Consider the following 14,414-nt stretch of genomic DNA (forward strand, 5'->3'; position numbering starts at 1 on the left):
CCTGAAATTCGGGGATGTTGCGAACAAGTCCATAGTCGGGGAACCCCACAAAGTCAGGACTTTGTTAGCTGCTAGATGATTTAAAGACCACTCGGAGCCCAATATCTGAGTCGCTCTGCTCAGGTTGTCTGCGAGCACATTCCTTTTGCCTGGAATGAAGCATGCTGATAGGGTCACCGAGTTGTCTTCTGACCATCTCAGAATCTCTAATGCTAGATGCTAGGGCCTGCGAAAAGGTACCGGCTTGTTTGTTGAAGTAAGCCACTACCAATGTGTTGTCGCTCATCAACACCACCGAGTGGCCTGCCGAGAACTGCTGGAACTGTTGGAGGGTTAAGAAGGCTGGCTTCATTTCTAAGAGATTTATGTGCTGGTACTTTTTGGACTCTGACCATAGGCCTGAGGCTGTGTGGTGTAGCATGTTGGCCCCCATCCTTCTTTTGATGCATCTGAAAAGAGCAGCAAGTCAGAGGGGAGGACGAGAAGGTCGACACCCGTGCGGAGATTCTCGTCGTTCACCCACCATCTGGGGTTCGTCTGCTCTTCTAGTTCTATAGGAACTCGAATGTTCGGGGAATCGCTGGACTGATTCCAGCTGAACTTTAGCCTCCATTGGAGAGATCAGATACTGAGACAGTCATTCGGAACTAGATGAACCAAGGCTGCTATGAGCCCTAGGAGACATAACCACCTCTGGGCTGGGAGGTCTTCTCGTCTGAGGAATGGTCTCTCTACCTTTGTCAGCCTCACTACCCTGTCGTCTGATGGGAAGACTTTCTGTTGATCAGTGTCGATGATTATATCCAAGTATACCAGTCGTTGAAAGGGAAGTAGTGACGACGACTTGAGATTTTCCATGATTCCGAGGTCTTATCAAAACTCATGAAGTTTGTCTCGGAGATGAAGAAGGGTTGCCATCGAGTCTGCTAGAATCAGCCAGTTGTCCAGATATCTCAGGAAATGGAAGCCGATTCTGTGAGCTCAGGATGACACTAGGGCGAATATTCTTGTGAAGCCCTGAGGTGCTGTGGAAAGACCGAAGCACACCACCTTGAACTGGTATTTCTTGTTGTCTAGAATGATCCTTAGATACTTCCTTGAAGACGGGTGGATTGGGATCTGGAAGTATGCGTCTTTTAGGTCCAGTTTGCACTTGAAGTCCTGTGGTCTTACCGCTTGTCTGACTGTGTCTGCCGTCTCCATGCTGAACGGAGTTTGCTTGACAAACTTGTTCAGAGCTGAGAGGTCGATAACGCCTTTTTCACAAGAAAGAGTCGACTGAAGAAGCCTGGGGAGTCGCCGAGGACCTCCTGGAGAGCAGCCTTCTTCAACATGGTCTGGAATTCGGCCCGGAGAGCCAGCTCTTTTGCAGATCCCTTCGCAGAGAAGCTCGATGGAACTGGATCCTTGGTCAGTGGAGGGAGAGATTGAGTGAACAAGACGAGATACTCTGAATGAATCACAACGACTGTCCAGGGTTTAACCTTAAGCAGCAGTCATATCTGCCAGCAGCAATGCAGGCAACCACCACCGGTGGACAAGTGGGAGGATTGCCCATCCTAGCGGGTGCAGTCTCAGCTGCCTTCTCTAGAACTCTTACCTCCATATGAGGACTTGGAACCCTTTCACTCTTTGGCTGGAAAAGGCTTCTATGCCTTGTTGCCGTTGTAGCTGCTGTCCTATTCGTTTATTCGTTAGCGGTTTTAGCTGTTGCTGTTGTTTCTTCTGCAAAGGAAGTGGTCTATGGGACGAGATGTTCAAGGCCTATTGAGGAGGGCGTCCTGCTTGAACTTTCTTCACCTCTCCGAAGCCCAGTCAACGTTTTCCGGCCTGAGCAGAGGTACCATTCAAAGTAGAGTTTCTCAGTCTCGTTACTTCATTATATTTGAGTCCCTTTGCCGAAGGATCGTATTTGCCCACAAGTTTACAACTTGGTGGGAAAGGAACTCAATGGTTCGATTTCCTGATAATAGAAAGGTCTACATCGCCTTCCTCGACGTCTCCTTGGACCAGTCCTCGGTCCTTATGAGGTGTCCCACTGATCCTAACCAGAGGTCCAGCCACGAAGTAGCCTGCATGGCGTACTTCGCTACTTTCTCCTGGTTAAGAATCTTCAATGCCGAGAACGAGACTTGAAGTCCTGATAGTCTCTCGAAGGAGATCCCTCTGCTAAGGGCCTTTACGGAGTGAACGAAAGGCAGGGGAGGAAGAGGCTTGTTGGAAACCTCGTGATACTTCCTCTGCTGCACAAAAGGCGGCGGAAGACGTTTAAAGGCGGAGCAAGTGATCTGTGAGAACGCCTTCCGACAGGCACTGCTGAGGGGCCACCGCTGAATCAGATAACCCATTAATGATCCTCATGCGGGCTAAGATCTGCTAGAAGGCGTACTCCAACTCCTCCTGCTCTACCTCCAATAGCTTTGGACTTGCAGGTCTTGGGAGATGGTCGTCATCGTCGTTAAGTCATCCACCCACTAGATCTCCTCTCGAGGTGAGTTGACGTCGCCCCTCGAACAATGCTGACGACCCTGCAGGGTCTGGAGAAGATCGTTTGGATCCTTCCTGCAAAGGTCTTGAAGTCCTTGCCAAAGACTAGTGGACAGTCTTGGCACTCTTCGACTCCTTACGGGGCGGAAAGAATTCCTCCAGGAGTGAAGGTCTTGCATGCTCTTTCATATGTCCCTCACTTGCTGAGGGAGCGACGTCCTCCAGTAAAGGTCTGGATACCGGTAGCTGCTCCAAGGGAACCACCTTGATAAGGGAGGGGCAGGAAGACCCAGCCAAAGAATCCTCTCTGAGAGAGGGAGAATCTTGGTTCAGGAGATGCTGGGGGGGTGCCTACCCGCCGAGGAGTGAGGATAACGATGCTCAGCCTCCGCTTCAATGTTTATACAGGAGTTAGTTTGATCCGAGAGGAATACCGCGGTTCAGCTATTACTCATCTCCACTTAAAAGGAGAGATGGATGATGATGAGGGCACCTGAGGAGAGGGGTACGTAGACTTACGTCTAGGGTCAGCCGGAGATGAAGATGACTTCTCCAAAGGAATCCTTGGCATCCTGGAGGACTGTAGAGGTGAGACACCTTCCACAAATGCCTGGTGAATTGCTTTGACCAGGGTATTGAACCAAGGTTCCTTGCCCCACTGAGGCGCTGACCAACAGATTCCCTGAGAGGATCGATGCTGAAGGTCTCTGAAAAGATGGAACCAGGTTCCTGCCTGGATCGACTGATGACTGGACAGGCAAGCGGTGCGAAGAGGCGGACGGCTGCTACCTTGATGGTTCCCACTTAAGGGTGAATGGACAGGGCAGCTTACCCATCTAGGCTCCTTAAAGGCTGGTTCCTTCTGAAGGAGAGGTTGTCGGAAGTGGTCCTTCCAGGCGTGATGTCCTGGACACTTTGGCTGGGGAGCTGTGTTCTTGAGTCGACCTGTAAGAAACAGAAGACTTACGGTCTAGAGTTGGAGAACGGCGATCTAAGCCTGATGACTGTCATTTGTGAGCTGGTGAATGAGAGGGAAAACTCCTACAAGGAGCTGGCGAATGGCGGGTTGGCGAGTGCCGATGACTTGATGAGTGATGAGAAGCTCAAAGAGGAGAGTGTCAGGAAAATTGCTTTTAATCTGGAGATCTCCTACAGCCTGGCGAATGGCGAACGGCTGGTGAACGACCAGCCACAGGAGAACTAAGAACAGCTGGCGAATGACGAGCCACTGGCGATCGACGAGCAGCTGGGGAATGCCGAGAAGCTAAGGAACAACGAGCAGCTGGAGAACGACGAGAAACTGCCGAAAGTCTAGTAGTTGGTGATCGGTGAGTTACAGCCGAACGATAAGCTGCTGGTGAACGTCAACAAGGCAGGGAATGATGAGTCGTGGATGAGTGACAAGTAGCTGTAGAACTACGATCAGCTGATGAACAGTGGACTGCAAGTGATCGACAAGTGGTCGGAAAGCCTGAAGAATCTATGGCAGCTGACAAACCACAAACTACTGTCAAGTGACGAGAAGTTGAAGGGTGCCTATGGACAAACAAATACTTAGGGGCTGGCAAACGGCGAGTCCAATATAACAGATGAGGGTTGGGAACTAGAAGGCTGTCGGCGACTCTGATGTTATTCATCACGAGGTGAAGAGTGACGGTCTCTGGAAGAGGTCTGCAGTCAAGGTGACGAGTGACGAGGTACTCCATTGATGAGCGACGATCCTCCGGAGGGGATTGTCTGGCGAAGGAGATCGCAGTCTTTGGGTGAACCAAAGAGATGTTTTTTAGACGGAGGGGGAGGAGAACGTCTGAAGCGTTAAGGAGAACCACTCACTCTGGGAGCTCGTTGAGGGCAGCGAAGATCTTCCGAAGGGGAGGAATGCTAAGCAGGAACAGGAAGATGTCTAGGAGACATTTGAATCTGGGACTCTAGGGGGGGATCTCACTCTAGGCGAGAGCGATGCCCACCCACAAGAGGGACCTGCCTTGAACTTTGCTCTACCCCAGATGGAAGAGTTAGCTCAGCAAGGGGGGAGGGAGCACTCTTTGGCAACGGCGGCAGCAGCGGAAGAAGAGGCAGGGTGGGAATCGTCAGTGGACACGGCAGATAAAACCTCAGGATTTCGTAGGCCCACACTCAGTAACAATAAGGGATCCACCTCTGAGGAAGTCTGTGTTCGCTTCCACTCCGCACCAAGCTGAAGTTCAAAAACTGCCTTCATCAGCGGAAAGCATCAGAGAAAGAGTACTGCAAGTCTCACTTCGAGGGAGGAGAGGGGCTGCTTCACTTGGGGGAAGTAGCCCCATCCCTCGAGACCAGAGGTTGACCTGGAGTTAATTGGAAACCGAACGAACAGGAGCTTTGGGAAGAGGTTGGGTGATCAAAGTCCTAGATTTCTTCAACTTTGAGGAAGACCCCGGAGGTGAAGAATCCCTTTTGGACTTATGTCGGGTCCCATACTTCTCCCACTGGGAGGCAGACCACTCTTGGCATTCAAGGTAGGTGTTGTCCTAGTCACCACGCCGCCCACAGCAGGCAGGACCTAGCAGATGCTCATGACATAAACATCCCGGATAAGTCCGCATGAGGACGGCCAAGGAGAGAGCGCACACACACTGAAAAGAAAGAGAAGAAAGAAATTAGTCAGTAATGGCAAGTCAATAAAGGTGAGGGGGAAGAGGGGCAACGTACATTCTCCACTCAAGCCAAAAACAAAGTGGGTTCTCAGCCCCGGTGTGTGAGTGAGCGTGCTAGCTAGTAACCCTCCACCCACCCTCGCTAACTAGTGGGTGGGTGGTTAACGCTCGCATTCAGCTTCAATGAAAGTAATATCCCCTATGAAAAGCGTTGGTTTGTATTTAGTGACAGAACAAATGTAAATTGGTTTGCAAATATTAGGAAGACCTCAGGGGTAACATCTATGTATACAAAAATAAAAAGAATGGACACTACCTAACCTAACGTAAATTACAACACCGAGCACAGCTTGACAAAGGCCTGCTTCCATCTCCATGGCTCACCTACTTAACCTGGCCTTGAAGGTATGGTTTCTGAATGAATTAGGCAAAATATTAGTCTATAATATGACAAGTTTTCAAAGTACAGTAATTTGTATTTATCCTAATTATACAAACCTGAGTCCTTCAATAAGAGAATGTATAATTTAAGCAAAGTTTTAACTACTGTACATCATTCCATAAACTACTGGCTTTTGGCTTTCCCTGGGGACTCCTTATTTGAGTGTGTAAGCACTCAAGAAATAAGGAGTCCCTGCACCTCGCTAAAACCTTGCTACACAAGGTCTGCGGCCTACGCAAGCTGTGTGTGAAGGTATGAAGTGTGACTCATCCTAGAAAGTTGTTCTGAAGTTCTTTAGATGGAAACTTGTAGACTAGGACTTTCCCAATACCACCTCGTCAGGGTATGGGGACGTAGCAGTAATAATATTAATACTAGGAACACAGGGAAGCATGGTTTACCTGCAGTGGTTTGAGGTCAGCTATGCAGAAAACCCCGGATGCTGCTTTCCCCAAGAGAGGGGATGATGAAGAAAAGAATAAGGGCCAGTCAAACCTTTTCATTCATGCAGACTAAAACTGGGTAACAATGCCTCCAACCTTCTGCTACTTGTCCAATAAGGAGCTTGAGGTTTTAAACCCGCTGTTGTGCAGCCACCACAGGACCGATAGAGAACCTATCGAGTCTCCTGTGGGTCACGTCTTGCAGGTAATGGGATGTGAACGTTGTTTGACGTTTCCACACCCCAGCTTGAAGAACCTGCGTCACTGAAAAATTTCTTTTGAAGGCCAGGGACGTAGCTATGCCCCTGACATCATGTTATCTGGGGCGACGTAACAGAGGAGGGTCTGGATTCAGTGCCAGGTCAATGACCTTGCGAATCCATGCAAAAATGGTGTTCTTGGCGACCCTCCTCTTAGCTCTTCCTGTGCTGACGGATAGTGCTGGCACACGAGGACGGGCTGCGGCTGTTCTCTTGAGGTACAGCATCAAGCTCCTTACTGAGCAAAGTAAGAGATGGTCTGGGTCATCAGTTACAGTAAGGAGACTAAAAATCCAGAAGGAGTCGAATCGAGGAACCGCTACTCCCGGGTTCTGAGTCTTAGCAATAAATTCAGGGACGAAGCTGAACGTTACCTCTCCCCATCCCCTTGAATGGGCGATGTCATACGAGAGACCATGAAGTTCGCTCACTCGCTTGGCCGAGGCCAAAGCTAGCAGGAACACCGTCTTCCAAGTTAGGTGGCAATCTGATGCCTGGCGTAATGGTTCATAGGGAGGTCTCTTAAGAGACCTGAGAGCTCGAACCACATTTCATGGGGGAGGTCTCACTTCCAACTGAGGGCAGGTAAGTTCATAACTCCGTATGAGTAGAGAAAGTTCTAGCAATGATGAAATGTCCAATCCTTTCAGCCTGAAGGCAAGCCTTAAGGCTAGGCGATAGCCTTTCACTGCCGAGACTGACAGGTGCATTTCTTCACGCAAATACACAAGGAACTCCGCTATTGCTGGAATAGTGGCATCGAGTGGAGAAATACCCCTTCCACGACACCAACCACAGAAGACTTTCCACTTTGCCTGGTAGACTGCTGCTGATGACTTCCGCAGGTGTCCAGACATCCTGATCGCAACCTGTTGCAAAAATCCTCTCTCAGAGAGGAGATACTGGATAGTTTCCAGCCGTGAAGTCGTAGCGAAGCTACGGCTTTGGAGAAGATGTTGGCGTGTGGTTGTTTGAATAGATTGTGTCGTGGAGGGAGTTCTCTTGGTGCCATAGCGGAGCTATGAGGGTCATTGAAAGATTGACCGATGTTCTGGTCTTGTTAAGCACCCTCCTCATCAGAAAGAACGGGGAAAGGCGTAAACATTGATGTTGTCCCACCGTTGTTGGAAAGCATCTTACCAGAGAGCCTTGGGACCTGGAACTGGGGAACAGTACAGTGGGAGCCTGCAGTTTAGGGCCGTTGCGAAGAGGTCCACAGTCGGAGAACCCCATAAAGTCAGGACTTTGTTGGCTACTAGATGATACAAAGACCACTCAGTACTCACTATCTGAAATATACAACCAAAGGTTAGGGTAGGCAACATCTAGTTAAGATGTTTAGGAGGATTAAGCCAGTGTCAATCAGCCCAACCAAACCAACCTTTCTTTTCCGTGCGCTTGTAGGCCTGCTTTTGTTGGCCGTGTGATTTCAAACTTTTTAACCCACCCGCGACCCAAGATTGACCTGAGCGAGGTCGGCCTTTCCAGCGCTAACCTCCAAGATGGACAGACGCATATCCTATACTGTAGTTTTTCTTTGAGCGATGTGGTTGAATTTATTACTCATATCGGTCAGCTCGATACTTTGAGGACGATCGTGTATAATGGGAGATGCAGGAACCACAATTGTCGTAAAAAATGCACATAAAGGTAATCCCAAGTAATATTTTTATTACAGTGTGGTTAAGATATAGCTTAGAGTGCTGCCCACCATTTTATTGTGTAGGAGAGAGATTTATTTGTGATTCACTTTAACATACTGTAAGGATTTATTTTTTATTCCGTTTTAGTTTGTGACCTGGAGGGGGTCTGGGGCTTGCCCCCGGCTAGGGGTTATGGCCTGGGAACTATTAGGTTAGGTTAGGTGGGTTTGTGAGGTTCTATAACCTTCTACAAATCTGGCTAAGGGGTTGTGACCTGGGAAGGGGATCTGGGAGCTTGACCCCGGCTAGGGGTTATGCCCTGGGAACTATTAGGTTAGGTGGGTTTGTGAGGTTCTATAACCTTTTACAAATCTGGCTAGGGGTTGCGACCTGGGAAGGGGATCCGGGAGCTTGACCCCGGCTAGGGGTTGTGACCTGGGAACTACTAGGTTAGGTTAGGTGGCTTTTAACAAATCTGGCTAGGGGTTGTGACCTAGGAAGGCTGTCCGGGGGCTTGCCCCGCTTAGGGGTTATAACCTGGGAACTATTCGATTAGGTCAGGTGGGTTTGTTAGGTTCAGTGGCCTTTTACAAATCTCACAAGGGTTAAATAATCACGTTTAATCCTATTTAACCCTTTTACCCCCAAAGGACGTACTGGTACGTTTCACAAAACACATCCCTTTACCCCCCATGGACGTACCGGTTCGTCCTTGCAAAAAAATGCTATAAATTTATTTTTTTTCATATTTTTGATAATTTTTTTTTAGAAAATTCAGGCATTTTCCAAGAGAATGAGACCAACCTGACCTCTCTATGACAAAAATTAAGGCTGTTAGAGCAATCTAAAAAAAATATACTGCAAAATGTGCTGGGGAAAAAATAACCCCTTGGGGGTTAAGGGTTGGAAATTTCCAAAGAGCCTGGGGGTAAAAGGGTTAACCACACCCAAACCTGTGTCCGTCGAATGTTCCTAGTACAGTATGTAGAACGTTGGGACAAACAAGTGAAATTTCAGTTATTTGATATCGTATGAAATGCCAAGCAAAATATTATTGTTTTCTCGGTGTTACAACACGTTTCTTGTTGGCTAGTCTCGCACGTTTCCGACATTCATGCGCAAAGTGGTCCTAGTATCTAGATTGTTGAGACAAGCCTTCACAAAACTAGTGAATTCATTGATATCTCATTCGGTTATAATTCCAGTGGGGGTGTATGTATGATAGCGGCCACCTGAAGTCTTTGGATTCAATCCTGGGAAGGATGTAAGACTCCAACATTGATGCGGGTGGCATGTTCCTTCTAATCCCGGACTGTGTGGAACTCTCGGCGTGAAGAGAGGTTTCCTCCATTGGTGCGATGGGGGAAAATCTCTCTTCACGTGATTCCCTTGGTGACGGGAGATCTTCGTCTGAAAGGGAAGGAGAGTCAGTCCGAGGAATAGGAGGAACTTGCCTTGAAGGTCTGCGTGGAGTCAGTTTCGCCCTCGGGGAAGTGACCGCGTCCAGAACTCCTCTTTTCCTCTTCAGACGGGTAGAGAAACCCACAGTTCCGTGTCCTAGATCAGAGAGGACAGGCTTGAAACCTTGAGTTACGGCTCTGATCAGGGCACTGAACCAGGGCTGTTGGCTGACAGACGCACTGTCAGACAAAACCCCCGAAGGGAAAGGGACTGAGGGATCCCTGGGAGGAGTCACTGGAATAGGTGGGTTCGCCTTTGGTAGCTTTGGGATCCTGAACCTCCTCTGGAAGTTTCCCTTCTCCCACAATGTGCGGTGGTATGCGCTTGCGGGGAGGGAAATGAGGCGATGGCAACCTTGCCGGACGTCGTTCCTTGTGATGCGTAGACTCACGCGTGGGGGAATATTGACGCTCGCGCGAGGGAGAATAATGGTGCTCGCGGGAGGGAGGATATTGAAGCTCGTGTGCGGGAAACTGATGGCGCGCGCGCGCAGGAGAATCACGATGAACGTGCGGGAGAGTGTTGGCGCGCATCTGTCAAAGCCTTAGGGCGCGCGCGCAGGAGAATGTCCCTTAGCGCGCAGTAGATTCATGATGGGCGCGCATCCCTGGGAGATGGATGGCGCGCGCGCGTATCTTTGTAAGTGCGAGCAGGAGAAGGCTGGCGCGTGGGTGAGGGCAGCATAGCTGTCTCATCTACAAACTTGCTTGCAGGAGAAAGTTGGCGGGCAGGTTTTACCTGGTGCGTAGGATGGCACGCAATATGGAACTCATTAGAGTGTGATGTAGGGCACGCATAGCCTATGAGAGTTGACTCGCCGGTGGGCGCAGGGCTCGTTGGCGTGTAGGCACAGGGCACGTGAGCGCAATGAGCGCACAGCACGCACGAGATCGTTGGCGCATGTGCGCGCGCATGGTGGAGCTCTGCTCTTGTTGGCGCGTATGCACTTTAGTGCGAGCAGGATGAGCAGCGCGCTTGTAGTGATGGGGCCTGACGAGCTACTGATGAGCGCTGGTCGCGTGGACTGTTGTCGCGCAATAGCGCGTTCAGGTGGAGCCTTGTTAGGCCAATGCAGGAACGGTGACGGCAGGTCGGCAGGTCTGTCGGGTGGAAGGTCGACGTGTCCTTTAAAAGGACGACCTTCCACCGAAGGAGATTGCGAACGATCTGCAGAAAGGTCCAGGTGCAGTGATGGAAGATCGGTCTAGAGGCTCCTCTGCGGGGGACTGCATAGAAGACGTTGAACCAAAGAAGTGACTCCTCATCGCAAGTGAAGGAAGGGCTCTATGGCGAAGAGGAAGGCAAGCCTTCCGACAGATGCGCCCTCTGGGGGTCGTTGGATCAGCAAGCTGACCTTCAGCAGTCCTCCGAAGAGGAGTCTCTGTAAGTGAACTCCCCCGAGGGGAAGAAACACCAGCAGGAGAGACTGACGATGGACTTAGTTTCCCCCTCGTAGGATGGTCAGGAAGGGGGGAAACTATGTCGTCAGCTACCGTAGAGTCTGGAGTGGAGAGGAGATGGGTGAAACCGCACAGGATACCTCTTGACACCACAACGTCAACAAGAGACAAGGGATCAACCTCTGACGGTGACGACGATTGCTTGACAGCAGCACCCAGGCGGATATAATCAAGCAAAACCTCCTTGGAGGGTAAACCCGTACGCCCCAAGGAGGACCAAAGCTGAAAAAGGGAAGTTAGTGACATGTCCTGCTCTGGGGGGAGAGGTGGAGCTGCTTCGCTAGGGGAAGCAACGTCATCTCTCGAGACCCGAGGCTGGTTAGAAATAATTCAATCTATGCTACCACTCGACGGTCTCTCAAAAGAGACCGACCAAGTGGGAGCTTCGGAAGAGGTTTAGGCAACGGAAGAAGAGCCCTTGGGTTTTTCTTCCTTCGAAGTAACCTTCGAAGGAGAAATGTCCCACTTGGACTTCGTCTTCCGCCGTCGCGAAAACCTCTCCCAATGGGAGGCAGAGCACTCCCTACACTTGTTGACATTATCACACAGCTGGCCCCTAAAAGAAGGCCAAAGGGCGTGAGGATCAGTCTCAACCGCCGACATGAACGTTCCACAAGGGCGGTCGGGAAAACCAGGGCAGGTGCGCATGGTCGCAGAGGCCAATTTCACGTACACAGTAACTAGAAAAAGAAAGAACAAAGAGTGTTAATGGCTGCCAATATGACGGCGAGGATGAGAGCGGACACGTCCGACCACCATCCGAGCCAAGAGCAAAGTGAGCTCAAGCACAGGTGTGTGTGGGGGGGGGAGGGAGGTAGCAAGCTACCCTCCCCTACCCCCGCTAACTAGCGGTGTGGGTAGTAAACCTTCGCTAAAAATTAATGGCTCGTCATTTCAGCTACGCCGAAAGTAATACCCCTATTAAATAGCGTGGTTTGTATTCCAGTTACGGAACAAACTAATTTGTTATATATACAACCAAAGGTTAGGGTAGGCAACATCTAGTTAAGATGTTTAGGAGGATTAAGCCAGTGTCAATCAGCCCAACCAAACCAACCTTTCTTTTCCGTGCGCTTGTAGGCCTGCTTTTGTTGGCCGTGTGATTTCAAACTTTTTAACCCACCCGCGACCCAAGATTGACCTGAGCGAGGTCGGCCTTTCCAGCGCTAACCTCCAAGATGGACAGACGCATATCCTATACTGTAGTTTTTCTTTGAGCGATGTGATTGAATTTATTACTCATATCGGTCAGCTTGATACTTTGAGGACGATGCAGGAACCACAATTGTCGTAAAAAATGCACATAAAGGTAATCCTAAGTAATATTTTCATTAGTGTGGTAAAGATATAATTTAGAGTGCTGCCCACCATTTTATTGTGTAGGAGAGAGATTTATTTATGATTCACTTCAACAAAATGTAAAGATTTATTCTTTATTCCGTTTCAGCTTGTGACCTGGAGGGGGGTCTGGGGCTTGCCCCAGGCTAGGGGTTATGCCCTGGGAACTATTAGGTTAAGTTAGGTGGGTTTGTGAGGTTCTATAACCTTTTACAAATCTGGCTAAGGGGTTGTGACCTGGGAAGGGGATCCGGGAGCTTGACCCCGGCTAGGGGTTGCGACCTGGGAACTACTAGGTTAGGTTAGGTGGGTTTTTACAAATCTGGCTAGGGGTTGTGACCTGGGAAGGCTGTCCGGGGGTTTGCCCCACCTAGGGGTTGTAACCTGGGAATTATTCGGTTAGGTCAGGTGGGTTTGTTAGGTTCAGTGGCCTTTTAAAAATCGCACAAGGGTTAAATAATCACATTTAGTCCTATTTAACCACACCCAAACCCTAAGGTTCCCACCTGTGTCCGTCGAATGTTCCTAGTACAGTATGTAGAACGTTAGGACAAACAAGTGAAATTTCAGTTATTTGATATCGTATGAAATGCCAAGAAAATAATTAGGGTTTTCTCGGTGTAACAACACGTTTCTTGTTGGCTATTCTCGCACGTTTCCAACATTCATGCGCAAAGTGGTCCTAGTATGTAGATTGTTGACAAGCCTTCAAAAACTAGTGAATTCATTGATATCTCATTCGGTTATAATTCCAGTGGGGGTGTATGCATGATAGCCGTCACTTGTATGTATTATTATGTCTGACTTAGAATACGACAGTGTAAGGGGGGGTCGCAGGGGGGCGTCAGCAACCCCACCCTCATTAGGTAAGTAGGTAAGGACAGGGGTTGTAAGTTAGGTTAGGGGTGAAAGTTTAGTTAGTTGATGTAAATTTTTACTCCGCACGGGAGGAACTGGCTGCTGATATACAAAGGCTCCTCAATTAGTTATAATTCCAGTGAAAAAAAACAGCCAATTTCTGACATTTTTTTACTCTATTTTCTAGTTATCCCAAACCTCTCCCAACAAACTACGAAAGCAACAAAGTTTTACCTATCCACCATAGGTGGGCTAGGGTCTAGCCTACAACCCTGTCAAAAGTGGGACTAAAATGGAACAAAATACGACACATTTCGGTTATAAAACAGTTATTTCAAATATTGGATTAAATTTACAAACTGAAAAATCAAAGTTTTGAAACCCCAGGCAGCGCCCATAACCTACGATTTTACCGGCCAAACAGTGCCGAAATAAAGGCCAAAAACCCTGCTTTTATTTAAAATATGAATGAAAATGGTGAAAATAATCAATAAAATAAGAAATAAAATTAATTAGATACATAAATATTGTACGTGACATCTAGTCACAAACACCCCCAAATGATACGCCGAGAAATTCCGCTTTCTCGGTTAAATAACATAATTTCCAGCTAAATAACGTCAAAATAAACCATATTCATCACTTACTGTCTTCTGTTTCTTGCAATCTGAACTCGTCATCTTATTTTACACTTCAAAATTTTCAAAATTTGAAAATATTTTGACGACCGGGAGAACTTGACTCATGGGAGGAGTATAGACGACTGAATCTTGAAATATAATGGATCAAAAGTGTCAATTTAAAGGCTGTTGAATCCCTTAAAGCGATACTTATGATCCATAATACTTCAAGATTCAGTCGTCTATACATGTAAACAAACGTGCCAGTTGATTCTTCTTCTTCATACTTCTTCAACGACGTCATTACCAGTTGTTAGGATAAATATATCCCTTTTAAATTATGTAAATACATTCGTGTGATGTTGTTTAGGATAAATATATACCTGTTAAATTATCTAAATACATTCGTGTGATGTTTAGGATAAATATATACCTGTTAAATTATGTAAATACATTCGTGTGATGTTGTTTAGGATAAATATATACCTGTTAAATTATGTAAATACATTCGTGTGATGTTTAGGATAAATATATACATGTTAAATTATGTAAATACATTCGTGTGATGTTGTTTAGGATAAATATATCCCTGATTCGAGTGATGGTGTTTAGGATAAATATATACCTGTTAAATTGTGTAAATACATTCGTGTGATGTTGTTTAGGATAAATATATACCTGTTAAATTATCTAAATACATTCATGTGATGTTGTTTAGGATAAATATATACCTGTTAAATTATGTAAATACATTCGTGTGGTGTTT

General features: G+C 47.8%; 1 long non-coding RNA gene across 3 annotated transcripts in view; it reads right to left on the minus strand.

Moving 5' to 3' along the window:
- LOC137637147 (uncharacterized) overlaps positions 1 to 13,808 on the minus strand; it is a 30,486-nt gene extending 16,678 nt beyond the window's left edge. Inside the window, exons 1-2 of one of the 3 annotated variants that reach the window (XR_011043416.1) lie at positions 13,676 to 13,776; positions 5,445 to 5,537 (exon numbers count right to left, since the gene is read on the minus strand). This is a non-coding gene — a long non-coding RNA (uncharacterized lncRNA). Of the gene's footprint in view, positions 1 to 5,439; positions 5,538 to 13,675 lie in introns of all 3 variants that reach the window. The other 2 variants (XR_011043417.1, XR_011043415.1) reach the window with 2 other exon arrangements.
- Positions 13,809 to 14,414: the final 606 nt, after the last annotated feature.

Source organism: Palaemon carinicauda, unplaced genomic scaffold, assembly GCF_036898095.1.
Source record: "Palaemon carinicauda isolate YSFRI2023 unplaced genomic scaffold, ASM3689809v2 scaffold556, whole genome shotgun sequence".
In the NCBI taxonomy this organism is placed as follows: domain Eukaryota; kingdom Metazoa; phylum Arthropoda; class Malacostraca; order Decapoda; family Palaemonidae; genus Palaemon; species Palaemon carinicauda.